The sequence below is a fragment of the Nannospalax galili genome, unplaced genomic scaffold (genome assembly GCF_000622305.1).
Source record: "Nannospalax galili isolate Female #2095 unplaced genomic scaffold, S.galili_v1.0 scaffold257, whole genome shotgun sequence".
NCBI classification, from domain to species: domain Eukaryota; kingdom Metazoa; phylum Chordata; class Mammalia; order Rodentia; family Spalacidae; genus Nannospalax; species Nannospalax galili.
Genome location: NW_008340854.1, coordinates 2,373,451 through 2,391,895, shown reverse-complemented (window position 1 = coordinate 2,391,895; position 18,445 = coordinate 2,373,451). Strand labels below are relative to the sequence as shown.

Sequence of the window (18,445 nt, the reverse complement as noted above, 5' to 3'; positions counted from 1 at the left end):
CACACATGCAGGCAATACACTAATATTTTATTTATTATTTTTATTTTACGTGTATGAGTGTATTGCCTGCATGTGTGTAAGTGCACCCGTGTCGTGCAATGCCCTTGGAGGTCAGAAGAAGGTGTCAAATCCCCTGGAACTGTAGTTACAGAAGGTTGTTAACTGCCATTTGGGTGCTGGGAACTGAACCTGGGTCCTCTGCAAGAGCAGTCAGTGATCTTGAATGCTGAGCCATCTCTCCAGCGCCTCTGTCTATGTTGTTGCTGGAACCTGAAACCCAAATAGTCCTTCATGTTGCTGAAGATAGCTTTTAGGTTCCTCTGTAAGTCACCTCTACCCAGTCCCTCAATGAGGAGTGTCATCCTGATTGCACTTTTCTAACATCCACGAAACCCTGGGTTCAATCTACAGCACCCCAAAAAACTAAGTGTGGTAGTGCACACTTACATTTGGGAAGTAGATGAGAAACCTTATTGTACTCTTTGGAGTGCTTCGTTATGATAAACTGGGGCTTTATAACTCCAAGTGAGGTGGTAGGGGGCTTCAGGAGGATCAGAAGTTCAAGGTCATCCTTAGCTACATAGTGAGTTTGAAGACAACCTGGGCTACATGAGACCTCATCCCTGCCCCCACCCAAAAAGGATAGGACTCCTGCTAGATCTGGGTTCTCAGCTACGGCCACTGTCACTCTGTGGTCTGGGACACTGCACTTCTCTCCTGTGGTCTCAGAACTCTCAGGCTAACACATTACTGTATTTGGCAAAGAGTGAGCTTCCAGGAACTCAAGGGGGTGGAGAAAAAGCAGTGGAGAGAGGTGGGAGGGGGTGCTGTCAAAAGGTAAATGGACCAGAGGGAGATCAGATAAATGAGTTGTGGCCTGGCCAGCACAGCCCTGTGGTGACATTCCACAGCCCTTTCTTGGGATCATGATTTAAGGGCAGAAAGCTGTAGGAGCCTGCCCTGGAGCTTTCAGAATTTATTTAGGCTATTATTTGCATTTGGTTGACTTTTCAGACTTAGAATTTTCTTTTTTTCCAGGCTGTTGCCCAAGAACCTTAAACTTCTGATGAGAAAGGTTGCTGTGCTCTTTGGTGTGTTTTGTTGTGATAAGCTGTGGCTTTATAACCTCAGTTCTGATGTAAAGAGGGTGGGTGGGGGGCAAAGCCCTGCAGTCTGATGGAGATAGTTGCTAAGAAATCACTCCTGTCCTGTAGATCAGGAGCCACACCAGCTATCACCGCCAAAGCCAAGGGACAGGGAGAGATCAGGTTTAAAAACCTGCTATGTGACCTTTTCCAAATACTTTAATCTCTCTTTCTGCAGATAGGAAGTGTTTGACATGGGCTCCACTGCCTTAAATTATCTGAGTTCTGATTTGTCTGGTAGAGAAAACAGTGGTGGTAGGTGTAGGTCACAATGAAGGGAACACAGGTCTATACTGTCAGAATGGCTATTTTCTTGTTTTTATTTTTAATGTTTTATTAATTTGTTTGTGTGTGTGTGTGTGTGTATGCACACCTGTGCCACAGTGTACATGTGGAGGTCAGAGAATGACTTTCAGGAGTCAGTTTTCTCCTTTTACCTTGTTTCTGAGGCAAGGTCTCTCTTGTTTCTGCCATGCTGTGTGCTCTAGACTAGCTGGTCTGCAAGGTTACAGACAGCTCTTCTTTCTCCAGCTCCCATTTTGCTGTAGGAATGCTGGGATTCCAGATGCATGCCACCACATCTGGCTTTTTATGTGGGTTCCAAGAATCCAGCTCAGGTTGTCACACTTATGCAGGAAGTGCTTTTGCCCACTCAGGCATCGTGAGTTAGGGTCTCACACTATAAGTTAGAATTCAATATGTATCCCAGGTTAGCTTTAAACTTGTGACAATCCTTCTGCCTCAGTCTTCTAAGTGCTGGATTAGAGATATGAGCCTCTATGCCTGACAAGTTTTAATTATCTTTTCAAAATTTATTTTTCAAATCAGCACTTAAAGCGATGGGTTTCATATGGTTTTTTTTTTTTTTTTTTTTTTTTTTTTTTTTTTTTTTAAACAGGGTCCTCGATTTTTTTTTTTAGACAGGGTCTCCCTGTAGCCCCAGCTGACCTGGAACTCATTAAGTAGAACAGGCTGGCCTTGAATTCACAGTGATCCACCTACCACTGCCTCCCTAGTGCTGGGATTAAAGGTGTGCACCACTGTTAGCCCACAGACTTGAGAACCAAGAGGCAAAGAGCTTGGGGAGGTCAGAAATGTCAGGGAGATCATTTGAACCCCTTAGGGGAAAGAAATACTAAGGTTCAGAGAGCACACAGTGTTTTAGAAAACAGAGACCAGGGGCTGGAGAGATGGCTCAGCAGTTAAGAACACTGACCCTTCTTGCAGAAGACCCGGGTTCGAATCCCAGCACCCACATGGCAGCTAACAACTGTCTGTAACTCTAGTTCCAGAGAATCCAACAGCCTCTTCTGTCCTCCTTGGGCATTGAACAACATGGGTGCACTTACCTACATGCAGGCAATACACACATACACATAAAATAAAAATAATAAATAAAATATTAAAAAAGGAAAACAAAGACCAGAGACAGGTACATCAGGTTCAGAGGAAAATCAGAGATGGTCTTTCCCACCAGCAATGCTAACATTTCAGTCCAACACAGTATTCCCAGCCTGCCCCATCCTTCTTCTCCCCAAACCAACATTGCTGCACAGTACTTAACAAAGCAAGCCTTTTACAGAGAAAATGACCTTAAATCAAAAAGAGTAGGAACAAGACACTTGGCATTAATGGTAATAATAACCAGACTCTTGTGAAGGACTAAAATATTGCTCCTTTAGTCACTGATTATTATGGGAATTCATACTTTTCAAACTCAATATCAAGCCCTTCTGGAATCTGCTGTCAAGGATTTTCTGCCGCCGCCAAGTAGGCCAGGGAAAAGGAACAGGAGTTGTGCCTCACACGTTTCTTCTCTCACCAGGAAAGTGAAGTTCTCAGTGGTCTTCTTTGTCTTTTTAATTTTTAAAAAAGATTGAAAAAATGTTTTTAAAAATTATTTATTATTTTTATTTTATGTGTATGGGTGTTTTGCCTGCATGTAGGTAGGTGCCCTGTGTCGTGCAATGCCCGCGGAGGTCAGAAGAGCCTGTTGGATCCCCTGGAATTAGAGTTAAGGACAGTTGTTAAATGACACATGGGTGCTGGGAATTGATCGCAGGTCTTCTGCAAGAACAACTAGTGCTCTTAACTGCTAAGCCATCTCTCCAGCCCCTGAAAAAATGTTTTTAAAATAATTATGTGTAGTGTGTGTGCTTATGAGCAGGTATGTGCATGTGAATTTGGGTGACTGAGGAGGCCAGAAGAGGTTGTTGGATTCCTTGGAGCTGGAGTTACAGGAGGTTGTAAACACTTGACATGGGTGCTGGGAACCTAACTTGGGTCCTCTGCAAGAGCAGTATGCATCCTTAACTCCATCCATCCACCCATCCATCCCATCTATCCATCCATTCACCCACCCAGCCACCCATTCACCCATCCATCCATCCACTGATCCACCCATCAATCCATCCCATCTACCCTTCCATTCATCCATCTACCCTTCCCAGGGAGAAGGAAGTCTAAGGGAGGAAGCTCATGCATCCCAGAGAAGGGAAGCTGAAAGGATAATTTATCCTGGTAAGGCCTTGGGACCTCAGGAAATGTCTGGGTGCCTTCCTACAAGGCCTTTCAAAACTAATCTCACATGCAAGTTAAGAAGGATCTAGGGGAGGAAGGATGGGCTTGCTGGACCTGTTCATGTGTGTGAAGGCTAACACTGCCACAGTGTAGGAAGACCAGAATGGGTAGTTAGAAACCAGATCAATCATTGAGCCAACATACAGATGCACAGAGATAAAAGAGGCTAACTGAATAGAATGAATAATATTGATATAAGTCAAAGTTATGGTGTATCAATTTGAGGCAAACTTTGACAGACTTATAAAGATTAAAAAATATTTTTGGCTGGTATGGGGCAGGGATTACTTAGGAAAATACAGCTTGTGGGACAAATACAGCCCACTGACCTAGTTCTAAAAATACTGTTCATTGATCCATCCATCTATCCATCCATTCGTTCATTGACCCATCCGTCTATCCATCCACCCATTCATTGACCCATCCATCCATCCATCCATCCATCCATTACTTTGGCTGCTTTTGTGATACCATGGCAGTGGTGAGTAATTACAGCAGATATCACATGGTATACAAAGCCTGAAATATTCAAAAATATCTGAAAAAATTGCAAATCTGTGACATAGAGGAAAGAAGACACTGTTCCAATTTCTGGAGACATAGCTTTGGATCCATAGTTGCTTTCATAATCTACTTTTCAAAGTCTTAAACAGAACATGGTAGCCCATGGCTGTAATCTCAACACCCAGGAGATGAGGTACAGGATTGCTGTGAGTTTGAGGTCAGTGTAGGCTACAGAGGTAGACCCGGCTCAAAAAACAAAAACGAAAACAAAAATGACTTCATTTCTCACCCGTGAAATGGGCTATATTACATGTGCCAACTGCCCACTTAACTGATTGAGGGACGACGAAGAATAAAATGAATGTGAAAATGTATACTGCATGCTAAGGACTTATGCAAAGACCAAGTATTATTAGAGCTTTTTCTAAGTAGTAGGGGGAGAAAAGACAGTTGTTTTTTAAACAACAAAACAAAAAAACCAAAGACACAAAGGAGGGGGACTTGTAAGGAAGAAGAAGGTTCTGGAGGAGTGGTAAGGGGATGGAGAGGGTAAAATACATTATGTACATGTATGGAACTGACAAAGCAAAAAAAGAAAGTACTTTTTTTTCCCCCTCAGTAGATGTCAAGAGGAAATAAATAACAACTGTGAAAAGCCCAGGTAGGTGTTTATTTGTGTCGGCTAATACATAGTTTTGAGACAAGCTAAGCTGGGTTATTAAAATGAAAGGGGAAAAAAGAAAAGCCACAGTCATTTTGAGAAGGGGTTGAGGCCATTTGTAAGCATGGGGTCTAGTGTGTGCGTGTGTGGCAGGCAAGGGGAGTGCAGGTACAGTCTGAGGGGACGCTTACCCCCTCAGGAGCCACCGAGCAGAGCTCAAAGAAGGGAAAAAACAGGAAATATCACACAGGATGCTTTCATACGGTTGTTCAGTGTTGAACTGAAATTCAAGTCTAGCTAGGCATCCTGTATTTTTATTTGCTATACCCAGTCCTAGGGTGGACTAACATAGGCCCCTTGATCACATAGTTTGGCCAGATTCTGGATTCTGAAATGAAATCTTAAGCAGAGACAAATTAGGTTGGGAGGCAGGTGGAGCTGATTGTCTGATGGCAATGTTCTAGAAAGATCTTCAGAGCTGCCCTGCACTGTCTTTTCCAAAGCCTGACTTTTTTTGAATTCTGGATTGTGTCTTTTCTCCGCCCCTTTCCTTCCTTCCCCTCCCCTCCCCTTCGTCTCTTTTTCCCTCTTACCTCGCCTTTCTCGCTCTTTTCTTTCTGTTCTGAGGCTCAAACCCCGGGTTTTGTAAGACGCGTTGTGTCTTCCACAGAATTGAAGTTCTCTCACGCGAGGATGGAAGCTCCTAAGACTTGGAGAGCTCACAAAACTTAAAAGGCTCAGGAACTCCCTCCCCAAGGCTACAAAAGCAAGACACAATTGCTGGGGGAGGGAGAGGAGACCGTTCCACCGAGTTGGGTAGGGAGCTGAAGGGATACAGCTTTCATGAATTGTTACTTGTACTGGGGTGGGCTTTTTGGTGATGTAGATTCTTTTCAGTCACTTATACTCTGCCTGTAGATAACCACAAGAAATCCACTGATTCCCCAAACTGGGTGAACTCATTTCTTTGCTGTGCTGTCAGCACCCTACCTGGGAACAAATAGATGTTTGTTCCTGTCTTCCCAGGCAAAGTCACAAAGCAACAGCGAGGCAAGTGCACTGAGCTACATCGCTAGCCCTTGCTTTTTTTGTTTTCCTTTTTTTTTTTTCCTTAGTCAGGATCTTAACGTGTAGCTTAGGCTGGCCTTGAACTTGTGATCCACCTGCATCTGCTTTCTGAGTTCTGGGACTACAGACATGTGCCACCATGCCAGGCTTAGATGGTGCCTCTTATTACCAATCTATCACTTCTGTTCTTTAAGTTAGTCAGAACTGGGCTTCTGTTGCTTGTGATCAAAGAATACTAACCAGTATGTAGGATGACACCCAAGCAATGTCCAATAAAATGTGAGGATGGAGGACTGAAGAGATGGCTCCCAGTTTAAGGACACTGCTGCTCTTGCAGAGGATTCAGGTTCAGGTCCCAGTACTCCCATGGGAGCTCACAACTGTCTGTAATTTCAGTTCCAGGGTATCTGATTGTCCTCATCTCTGTGGGCACTACGCATACGTGGTGTACTTACATACATGCAGGCAAAACACTCATACATATAAAATAAAAATGAATGAAATCTAAAATAAAAGTGAGGGATGGGGCTGTGGTGGACAGAGTGAGGGGGAGATGAGGCAGGGAAGGGCTGTGTGAATGAGGACCTGGCCAGGCAGAAAGGGGGAATGGGAGTTCTCAGGACCTGGAATCTGGTGAGCTGTTTGCATCTATTGTAACAGAGAGCCATAGGGAACGATTGAAGGCTCTTGAATAGGTGGAGGATTGATAGCAACGGCATTTGATTTTTAAATTATTTATTGTTTGTTTTTGTGTTTGTGTGTGGTGCTTGTACGTATTTGTGTATGTAGTCAGGTGTGTGGGTGGGTGTGTATGCATATGTGTGTGCATGCATGTAGAGGCTGGAGGCATCTTCCTCAACTGCTTTCCACCTTATTTTTTGAAACAGGGCCTCTCATTGAACCTGGAGCTCATCAATTTGGCTAGGCTGGCTGGCCAATGAGCCCCAGGGATCTGCCTGTCTTTCTACCCCTCCCAGTGTGGGGGCTACTACACATCCATGCCCACTGCTGTACCTGTCTTTTATGTGGGTGCTGGGGAATCTAGACTCAGGTTTTCAAGTTTGCATGGCAAGTGCTTTACCAACTGAGCCATCTACCCAAGCCCATTAAAATGTGTTTCTGAAGCTGGCATTTTATGCCTTTTGGCAGGGAAGCCGGTGGGGGTGGGGCTGTGCTCAGGGTCCATATGATAGACCAGAGGTCTAGACTGCGATCTGGTTGGGGCAGTGAGATTAGGGGGAAGAGGAAAATGTTGAGAATCAGCTCAAGGAGATTCTTGGATTTAGTGACTTTGTGGTCCAGGGGATCATGCATGAGGGAGCCGGGAAGAGTTCCACTTAGGGCATGAACTGCAGTAACTCAGCCTGGGGGCTGTCATGCCACAGGCTTCCCAGGACCCCTGGCTGCCAGGTGCAGGAGGACAGAGGAGAAGGCACACGAAGCCCATCATTCCAGTTGGCTCGGCTTCTCCACCCCAGGGGAGGGATGTGGTGAGACTGGAGATTGCAACAGAAAGTGACAGGGATGATTAAAGGGATGGAAAATCAGGCCCATGAAGAAAGGTTAACAGGATGGCAGCTATTTAGCCTGGAGAAGAAGGGTGGCATGTAGCAGCTCCCTTCAAGTCAGCTCCGGGTTGTTAGTGGACGCGTGCTAGGCAGCTGCTTCATGTAGCCTCAGATCTCGGGAAGATAGCACCCCAAACTGGCCAGGCACCTCCATGGGGAGGGTGAGGCAAACCTGGAGACAGGCGGAGGCATAATTATAAAGACTCTTTTGTGGTTTCCAAAGGCCCCTCTCCCCTCCCCTTTGTTTTCTGCATCTGTCATTATGCTGCACAAACCACAGCCAGGCCTCTTGACAGTACCAATATCTGCTTTCCTACACACTTGGAAGGTAACGTGGCTATAAAGTTGACAAGTCAGATAAATGCAGTACAAAGGAGAGACTGTGTCTAGCTTTGCAGAGCCTTCTGACTGGCCTCAACCCCAACTTCAATAAATCACCCCATTCCTCCACCCTCTCTGGCTTTCTCTACCCTTCCTGGATTCCTGATCGACAACCCAGCAGTTCACATTTGCTCTGCCTCCCTGTCTTGTCTGTCACTTTGACACCTTGTGAGGCCTTTTGTTCCTTCCCAGGTCAGTGTGTTTCATTTTACTTTTCTTCATTTTGTTTTTCTTTAAAAAATTTTTTGAAATGCCTCTTCCTTTTTGCTTGGTCAAACGTTTACTCTCATGGCCGGGCCACCGTGGCATATACACAGGCCAGCAAGCCACAGCTTCTCCTGGGACAAGAAGAAGGCTCTTGGACCGAGCCTTCTCAGATTCCTGCTAAGGTAACTAAGGGCTCACTCTAAATGTTCCTCATCCTCATCTGAGGCCATGGAAAGGAATACAGCCACTGAAGGAAGTATGCTAAGATACTGGGCAATGGAGGTGGGCGATGATCGGAGAGAAGAGTGGGAGGAAGAGAGAAAAGTCCAGAGTCCTATTTTTTATTTGGTTTTGGGCCTGTCATTAAAGAAGCAATGGTGTCAGCAAACTTCACCTGACACTGGCACTATCTCCTGAGCTAGTGAAGAGAACCAGAGGCCACATTCCCACCTAGAACTTCTTCATGGAGCAGAGAACTTAGACCATTCCATCTGCCTTTATTGCCGTGCCAGAGATCTGTTTGCCATGACAATCCCATCTCAGAAGGGCAAAGGTATCAACATGGATGGAGTAGAGGGCCAGGGAGAGAAACAGGCCAAGCTGCCAGCCACAGAGTCTGGGGCAAGCCAAGCCCCCAAGCAATGCTTTGTGCTCTTCTCCCTGTGGCTCTGGGGACATGCAGAGGGCAGGCCTGGCTTGCATTGTTTCCAGGACTCTGTATTGTTTGGCCTGGGACTGACACCCAACAACCACGGTCTCAGAGCCACCAGACCTGCTCTCCATTCTGCAGTTCTGAATCTCTCCCCAAGCCTGGTGTATATACTACACAGCTCAGCAGGGCACACAATACACCGAGCCACCCTGTAACAATTTATTCCCATCATGCATTGTCAGATAGAACTGGTGGAGCCAAGGAAGAGGCTGTGGAAAGTCTGGGCTTCTAGGACCTGGGCATGCCTCATTTTAATGCAGCTCCACTGTCCCCAACTCTGGCTGCCTGCTGTCCCTGACAGTAACCAGCTTGAGAGGTACTAGCTGGTCTGGCCTGTATTGTACTTTTGTGTGTTTCTGCATCTCTCAATGGTAGTGGTTTTCCTCCTCTTCCTATAAGCACAGGAGCAGCACAGGAGTCCTTGGATTTGCAAAGAGGCGTGGCCATCTCTGTGTTCCATTCTGCTGGAAAACTCAGAACAATTCCTATTATTTTCGGTTCCCAGACCTTGAATGTGTCAGGCTTCAGGTTCACTTCCTACATCTCTCCCGGCGCCCGGATCTGCAAGTAATTTAACCTTGTTTTCATAGAGCCCAAAGACGTTCCGCTTGTTTACACTAGAGACAAATTTTCCTCAATTGATGCAATCCTATTGATGAAATAATGACTTTCTTCCTCATTTAAAGGTAATTTCAGTTGGTGTCATGACGCGCAGGAGAAAGTAAAAGGCTCTTCTGTCCTGCTGTGTGAAGGGCAGGCTGGAGGGCTGGCTCCCACGTACAGCCAGGCCTTCTCCCTGATCTCTCACCTGTTCTCGAGTCTTCACAGGCAGCCCAGGGAGGCTGGTGCCCAGACTTTGAGAGGAGGTTGGCTAAATACAGTCAGTTCTTGATTAGAGAAATTAAAAAGCAGCTTTGGCTGGGTATGAATGCCAAGGTTGGGCAGGGTAGATGCAGTTTGTTTCAACAATGTGCTTGATTTACTTTCAAGATTCTTAACAGTTAATCAGCTAGGAGCTGTACTTAATACTTTTTACCTAAGGTCACATCACATGATAGTCTGGACATGCTATTTGAGCCAAGGATTTAAAATCAAAGGGACAGAGTGCAGTGTCAAAAAGAACGGCAGGGAACAACATGCTGAAACACTTGGATGAGGGGATAGGCAGTCTGGCACTCTGGGTAAGTCCTTAGTTTTCTCTGGGCCTAGTTGTTCATGGGGGAAACAGGGATGGCCTGGCTGGATCCGATGATGTCTAAGACTCTTTATCCTTCAGTTCTGTGATGCAATGAAACCTAGAGACTTCTGTTGATACTTGCTTCCGTACCAGGTCCTTGACTGTGTGTTTTGATGAGGATAAGAGCCCAGGATACCATTTGAGTGGATGGACCTTCTCTTCTGTCGCCTTCTGTGAGGTCAGGACAATGTACTCCGTGTTAGCAATGTTATTTGTATTGGGGTGTGTGTGTTGGAATACACATTATGATTTAAAAATAAATTAGTAGAGGCTGTGGATATAGTTCAATATAGAGCACTTGTTTAGCATGTGCAAGGCCTAAGTCCGGTCCCCAGCACTACAAAAATATTTTTATTTAAAAATTAAACATATTAATTTTTTGAGAATTTCAGACAATGCATTTAAAATATTTTATTTGTTATTTTTATTTTATGTGTATGAGTATATTGCCTGCATGTATGTAAATACACCCATGTCGTGCAATGCCCATGGAGGCCAGAAGAAGGCATTGGATCCCTTGGAACTGGAGTTACAGAGGGTTGTTGGCTACCATGTGGGTGCTGGGAATCAAACCTGGGTCCTCTGCAAGAGCAGTCAGTGCTCTTAACTGCTGAGCCATCTCTCCAGTCCCAAACAATATATTTTAGTCATACATACTTCCCACTCCTTCCCCAGGTCTTCCCAGACCCACGCCCACCTCCCTACCCTGAAACTTTATGTCCTCTTTTTTTTTTTTTTCCACTACAAACATTGTTTTAAAGAAAGAAATAAGAGTAGTTTAGAAACCTCTTGTCAGTATTGAGGATATATTTCCTGGCCCAGGAACGCTAGTAGTAAGAGCACCAATAGTAAGAGTGTGTGATGACTGGCATAGTTTGGGTTTTTACTCCACCATAGGCACTCTCTAGGATTCCATCATTTTTTCTTTACTGGGGGCTGGCAGATATTTTCTGTAAAGAGCCAGAGAGTAAATATTTCAGGCTCTGTGAACTAGAAGGTCTTTGGCACGATTAGCCTTTCTGTTATAGTGGGAAAGCAACCCCAGGTAACATGCAAACAAATGTGTGTGGCTGTGTTCCAATAAAACTTTATTTATGAGTCCTGACATTTGAATTTCATATACTTTCATGAGTCACAAAGTGTTCTTCTCTTGACTTTGTCGATCACTTAAAATATAAAAACCATTTTTAGCTCATAGGCAGTGGGGCTGGATTTGGCCCATGGTATATAGAGAGCTGATGAGAAAATCAAGGCTTACTGAAGTTAGGTAATTTGTTGTAGTTTACCAGTTAGCAGCAACAGACCTAGAATACAATTTTCTTGTTTTTCAAAAAAGGGTCTCCTGTATCCCAGGCTGGCTTCAAACTCACGTACCCCATGCATGGTGTATGTGGTGCTGGGATCCATCCCAGGGCTTAGGGCATGCTAGGTACGCACTTTATCCATTCTTTTAAATCATCACTAGTTTTTCATGGTGGTTCAGATTCAAAATATTAGAGCAAGACCAGTCTCTCACCAGGCTAGGAGATCCTTGGCTAGCTTACGGGTTATCAAGGACAACAGGTCTAAAGAGGACTAACTAGGAGGAAGGGAGAAGTAAAAATATGAAAAGTTTGTTCTGTGAGTGTCAGGGACCTGGAAGAGGTCTGGCTGCCTTTGTTTGGCTAGAACACTGGGCTGTTCGCTCAGCTTCTCCTCAGAATGGAGTCCAGGCAGAGAGAGGACGAGGAAGCTGGGGTGTCTCCACAGCCTCCTCCCACATTTGTGGTTGAAGATGATCCATTTTGGAATGCTTAATTCTTTTTTTTTTTTAAGGATTTGTTTTTATTTTATGTGTATGAATGTTTTGCTGCATGCAAGTGTGTGCATGTATGCAGTGCTAGGGGAGGCCAGAAGAGGGTGCTGGAATGCCAAGAAATGGAGTTACAGATGGTTCTGAGCTATCACATGGATGCAGGGCATCAAACCCAGGCTCTCTTCGAGAGCAGCCAGTGCTTTTAACCACTGAGCATTCTCTTCAGCCCCTTCCCACCTTAATTCTTTTTTAATGTTTCAAGGATGGACAGGCTTTATCTCTAGAGCCAATCTGTTACCTCCCAGGACTGTCCCAGCCCTCTCCATCCTGTGTGTGTGTGGTCTGGCCATGCTGAGATGCAGGAATGAATGCCGTCTGACTCCGGACAGGGCTGCAGGAAGTGGTGCTGCATGCTCAGGCGTGTCAGGGGACAGAGGTGCAGAGGGCCATAGAGGAAAGGATGGAGGTATTGCAGCCTTCCCCATTCCGTGTAATAAGTATTTGCAGGGCAACTAATGTGTGCCGAATCCAAAGTAAGGAGTCCCACACCGGGCTTCTGAGAAAGGCACTGTGATCCCATTAGTTAAAGAAACAGAAGAACTTGCCAGTTTCTGAAGGGGAGCAACCAAGGGGCAACAGAGTCAATCCAGTCTGTTCTTTACCGCCTGTCACAGCAGACCCTTACCTGGTGCTGGGCAGAGGGACAGGCTGCAGTTTTTGCTTGGACCCTTGATACCCAGCTAGCTGTGAGGCTTGAATATGTTACCTGACCTCTTTGAGTGTGTGCTTCTTTATCTGGATAAGGGTTGGTTTACACAGTTTCCAGGGAATGAAAAGGATGATCATGGGGGCTGGAGGGATGGCTCAACAGTTAAGAACACTGGTTGCTCTTGCAGTGGACCTGGGTTCGATTACCAGCACCCATATGGCAGTTAACAACCGCCTGTAACTCCAGTTCCAGGGAATTCTACACCCTCTTCTGAAATAATAAATAAATTTTTAAAAAAAGGATGATCATATGAAGGTGCCTAAAAATTGCTGGGCATGAACAGATTCTCTGTATGGTTGCTGTCTTTCTTCTGTTTTAAGGTGATTTGGTTTTGTGAAGTTGACTGATTAATCAATCTTTCTCTGTTTGGAGTCTTCAGGGCCTAGCAGGGAACCAGGCATTGTAGATAACCAATAAATATTTACTCAATGAATAGATACACAGTGCGTGTATCTACTGATGCCAAACATCTGGATAGTCAGTACTGAGAACTTCACGGATTCTTGACTTTTCATCTGAATGTTGGATGTCATCCTCTGATACAAGCAGCAAAAATGACTTGAAGTAATAGGAATGCAGCCAGGGCTCTTGGATGCAGACTCGCTGGGGTGTGTGTGGGGGCAGGGGCGGTGTGTGTCATTGGGGAGAAGTCTGCAGGTGGTTTGTTATTTTCAAATAACTCCAGCAATGTAGCTGGGTTTATCTGTTTACCGTGCATCTGTCCATTTATCCAACCATTCAACAGTGGCCATCAGGGACTCTTAGGGCCTCCTTTAATACAGAGGAAAGAAAGATTACCTGCAGTGTGGCCCTTGTTTGTAGATAAATAGAAGCTTGGAAGCTTCTAAACTGTTTATGGGAGCTTGAAACTGTTCGTTCTGGAGTATGTTAAACATTCCTCCCAGACCCTGGACACTGCTTCTGTGCACCGTATCTGCAGGATAAGCCTTATGCTAATATACAACCATATTGTATATTCTTACTTGTAGAGTATGAGTGTGCCAGACCTCTGGTCATGGCTTTTGAATGGCCTGGGCTTGAGTGACAGGGACAGGACTCGGGCCTGGATCCTGAGTCAAGGATTATGGGAAAAGACCTACTGGACTTAGAGGAGCAAATACCCTATGAACTGGGTGAGGTTTGGCTATTACTCTTGAAATCAAAAGACTAATGGAGGACTCTATTATTATTATTATTATTATTATTATTATTATTATTATTGTGTGTGCATATGTTTATGATGTATCCATTTTTGTTTTTAAAAAGTGATTCAGGCATACACACCAATATGTTCAGGTTTATTGAAATGCGGTAGCTACTTATCTTTACACTAAAATGGCCTAGTTTCTAGTTTGGGTGCTTTTACTTGTGTGGCGGATGCTACCTTGACTTTTATAGTTCACTAGCATTTCTCTAGTTCCCAGCATGCTGGCCACCAGCAATTCAATGCTTTTTTTTCTAATTTGTCAGTTGCTTCTAATATTTGACAGACATGAAATAAGATAGAAACAGTGCAAAAAAAAAAAAAAAAGTGAGCTTGTTATAGCTGTTTGTGAACTGAGAATTAAAAGGTTCTGAATGAGTCTGAGGGGCCCTTCAGCAAGCAGCTGGCCTGAACTTTGGAACCTGGGCCAAAGTTCAGGGTCTTGATGGAGGCCTTTTCCTCTTCCCTGATGACTGTAAGCTGCAGAGGTAATTTCAGGGCTGGTATACACTGCATATACATGAGACTTACCACAGAATTCCTCTGAGGGAACAAGGAGGTCACTTCATTTTTCAAGGGAGACTGAAGTAGAAGCAGAAAACAGCAATGGCTTTCCTCAGGCCTCAACCTTAGGATTCCCCTCAATGAAATGGCCTGCTGGTGTTTATTTGTGAACGGCTACCTCGACTAGCCACTTACTATTGTCCTGAGGCTGTTTTTTTTTTTTTTTCACATTTAATTTTGGGGTATTTTGGGGTGTGTGTACGTGCTTGCATGCAGTGGCTGTGTGGCGGTCAGGGAGTGGCATGGCTCCTTCCACCATGTGAGTTCTGGAGATTGACATCAGGTCGTCTCAGGCTTGGCAGCAAGTACCTTTACCCATTGAGCCATCTTGAAGGCCCCCAAGCTGGTTTTTAAATATTTTGATCAGATTTGTTTATATCTTGGCCTCATTTTGGGAAATTCTGGTATCAGAGAAAGAACATTCAGTGACATTTCAGGAAAAGGAGTTGTAGACTAGACCTTGTTCTGTGAGGCTGCTGAATCACTGAATCCCTCCAAAATGTGGGACTTTGGTTCAAACTGATTGGATCCTTCTAAGAATAATACCATGAGTGCCTTTGATTTTTCTCTGAACTCTTTGGAGCTGATCATTTTCAAGATTGGGGCAGATGTTTTAAAATGGTAGACCCTTTTCTGGAGTGGCTGGCTGGGTAGCAGAGCTCTCTCCAGAGTAGGGGTTGTATGCCCATGCCACAGCCACAAGACTGGCTTACACTACTGACTTCCTACACCTTTCCTTCACATGTGACTAGGAGGACCTGGATGGGATGTGTGGTTACTGCCAGCAGCGGCCACGCCTTTGTTCTCACGGGTGTTGAGGCTGCTCCTCCTCTCTCCCTGGGCTGAGGCTGCTCTTCTGCTCGCCTTGTGCTGCCTCCTGCTGTCACTGCTTCTGCCTGGTCCCGGACCCCAGGGCTGGTGAGGAGTCTGTGTCAGTGGAGCTGCATTCAGACACAGGAGACCAGGTTCAGTGACACAGGTCTGGTTTATTGCAGGAAAGCACAAACTTATATAGGGGTAGTGGTCCAATCACAGCACAGCAAGTAGGATACCTTATTAGCATGACAGGTTTAGCACCCAATCACAGTACAGCAAGTAGGATACTTTATTAGCATAACAGTCTCAGTGTCCTATTAGTGTAACAGACTTAATATCCTATCACAGAACAGCAGGTAAGATGCCTCATTAGCATACTGGGTTTCAGATTACAGAGCCTGGATTCCTGGAAACCACGTGACCCTGACTGTTGCAATATTTAAGTGTTGTAATTTTGGATTCCAAGGGTGGTGATTAGGGAGTGGCAAGCTCTAGGCATCAGTCTCATCATCTGCCAATGGGAACAAATGTCACGAGGCATTCCTTGTGGCTCCAGCGGTCGGGCTGTTGCCTTGGGCCTGCTGTATGGCTGTCAAGAAGACTTTCACCCTAGGCTCAAGCCTGTCTCCTACAGGGATGGAACGGGTCCTCAGCTTTTCTGGTCCCTATGTCTTTCCCCTAGGATGTTCGCATGTCTTTGCCTTTATCTACCTTAGTCCTCCCAGCTGGAGCCACCAGCAGGCTTGACCCATTCCAGAGTCAGTCTTAATGGCCTTAATCTGTCCCTGGAAGACAGAGAAGCTGGAACTAGGTTTCAATCAGCACCTATTGTGCCTCAGTTAAACCTCAGAGGCCAGGTGGTAGCTCTGCTCCAAGTTGATAGGAAGGCATGTTCCTCAGGTTATGGGTTCAAAGGCCCAGGCATTCCCAGGCTCCTGAGTGTGCTTCTCTCAAGACTCTGCTCAACTCCAAAAGAGGACCTGTGTGTTAGAAGTAGCCTGATTTCCAGAATTTCCTCCTCATCTCTATCCTGAAAGGCATCTACAGAAATCCTTAAATCCATCATCTGACTATGGTCTTGTCTGGTGACCTTGTGCCTCTCCTTAAGGCTCAGTTTGAGGTTGGGCCCTCTCGTATTCTGGAGTTAGCTGACCTGCTGGGGACTTGCTGGAGACAGATCAGGGTCCCCATCTATGCCTGGACTCTGCTGGCATCTCCTCTTGTCTCTTGGGACCAGACCTCATGGTTTTCTGCAAGTACATTATCCCTGAGCTCACCTCATGTGACACAGCTCCCTTGCAGGCAAGGCTTATAAAACTGGAGTCGTTACTGGAGAGTCCCAACACACTTGGTTCTTACGTCCTTGCAAAACAAGAGTAGGTAAATCAATACAAGCTTTTCAGAAGAATCTCAGTTTGTAGTAGCTCTGTTGTCAGATGTGATTAGGACTTGGGACAGACAGCTCTCCCTGAATCTTCACAGGAGACATCATTGGCCTGAACTGTGACTAATACCTGCTGAGCCCTAGTCTTGAAAATGGCAATATGAGGAAGGTTGTAGTCATAAGGACTGTGCTATCTGAGGAGCAGAACTGAAAATAGAGAAGCCAAGGGGGGTATAGAATTCGTCAGGGTGTCTGCATGCAGGCGAGTAGGCACTGATCCTAGACAACAGGTGCTGGGCCTCGGACAAGGATCCTGGGTTTGTGGGGAATGGGCCTAGGAATATACAATGCAGGAGCTTGGAGATGGGGCTCTTAAGTCTGAACCTCTGCTAGCTGCAGGGTGCTTGTCTATCCTGGTTTCATTATAACTGAACCCTAGTATTGTGGCTTATCATTCCAATATGCCCTCAGCTGCTGTTTGGTGAAGGGAGCCAGGGAAGGAGGCTCCCTCCTGAGTGCTGGAAAAGGAACTGGGAAACTTGTGAAGAAGGACTCCATGGCGCCTGGGCCCTCTGCTCTGGTCAATCCCATTAGCAATCTCCTAACGGAAAAGCCTTCCTACCCAAACCCCTTCAGGTACCCAGACTCACAGAGAGGGGAGACAAATCCAAGGGGCCCTACATACCCCAGCCAGGGTCTCCATCAGTCCCATGGCTGGCTGACCAGGCTGTGTTACTTTGCTGTCAGGAAAAGGCTCACAGGGGACGTCACTTCAGAGCTCCCTGAGTTAATTCACAGGGGAACAAGAGAAGGGCTCTCCAAGCCTGAAGGAAGAGCCTGGGAATTGGGGTTGGGTGGGGAGGGAGTAAAGCCCACTGGAGCTGCTGGAAACCTTATCTTCTCTAGCCTCCGCCAGCCTCAGGACTGATGATGGGGCATCAGCGCCCCCTGGTGGCCTCCACACCTGGGCTTTCCTCCATGACCCCAAGAGAGTTGGCTTGCCTAGCCCTCTTTCTAAGACATCACTTCTTCCCCAGGTGGGGGACCTCTTGTCTTGTGGGTCCCAACTCCCCAAACCCACAGTTTCCCCTTTTTTCCTTCAGGAAGAATTCAGGGTTTGCCTTTTGGAGCCTCTCTAGAGAAAACTATCCCATAAGGAAGAGATTGACAACCTAGCACTAAGGCCATAATAGCTGGCAGGGTGTGCGGTGCTGAATGCCCATTCTGGGCTGTGTCCATGTTGGGAATGTACCTTGTGACTCATTTTGCTACCACATCAGAGGCATCATGGTCTTGCTGCAGCAGGAGAGGGGCTGGGGTAGGATGTGGGCACAGTTGGGTCTCCTGCCTCTCTTGCCTCCACTTCTCCGTAACTTCTGTTAGTTACAATGACTTGGCCTTCTTTGATCTCTGGGCATGAGGTTCTAAAGCTTGGCCACTTCATCTCATCAAGGTGATGGGACATAACTGCCTGGGTGGATCCCCTAGCCTGGGCTTTCATCCGTCTTGCTACTTCCTCAGCTCCTGTAATATGATGGCTCCCTACAGCTTCTTAACCAGCTGTAGGACTGGTGAGGCCAGGAGGTAGGAGGCAGTACTGATGTTTAGGGGCTGGGATGGGAATCCCTTCCCACTTCACATGGACCCAAAGTAGAGCTTAAAGGCAATAGTTAAAAGGTTAGAGGGCATTTATTTTCCTAAAAGAGGAAAAGCTATCCACATAAAGATGAAGCTTAATGTAGCATAGGGCACTCTTGGTGTAGGCTCCAGCCATGCCACGGTCCTTTCTGCCTTAGGCCTTGGTCTCCCTACTCTGTGGGGGCTGGAGCACCCGCTGAATGTCCTGCTCT

At 45.9% G+C, this 18,445-nt stretch overlaps 1 long non-coding RNA gene across 1 annotated transcript in view; it reads right to left on the bottom strand.

Moving 5' to 3' along the window:
* LOC108491002 overlaps positions 1–5,571 on the bottom strand; it is a 9,430-nt gene extending 3,859 nt beyond the window's left edge. The window contains exon 1 of the long non-coding RNA XR_001872509.1: positions 5,484–5,571. This is a non-coding gene — a long non-coding RNA (uncharacterized LOC108491002). The remainder of the gene's footprint in view (positions 1–5,483) is intronic.
* Positions 5,572–18,445: the final 12,874 nt, after the last annotated feature.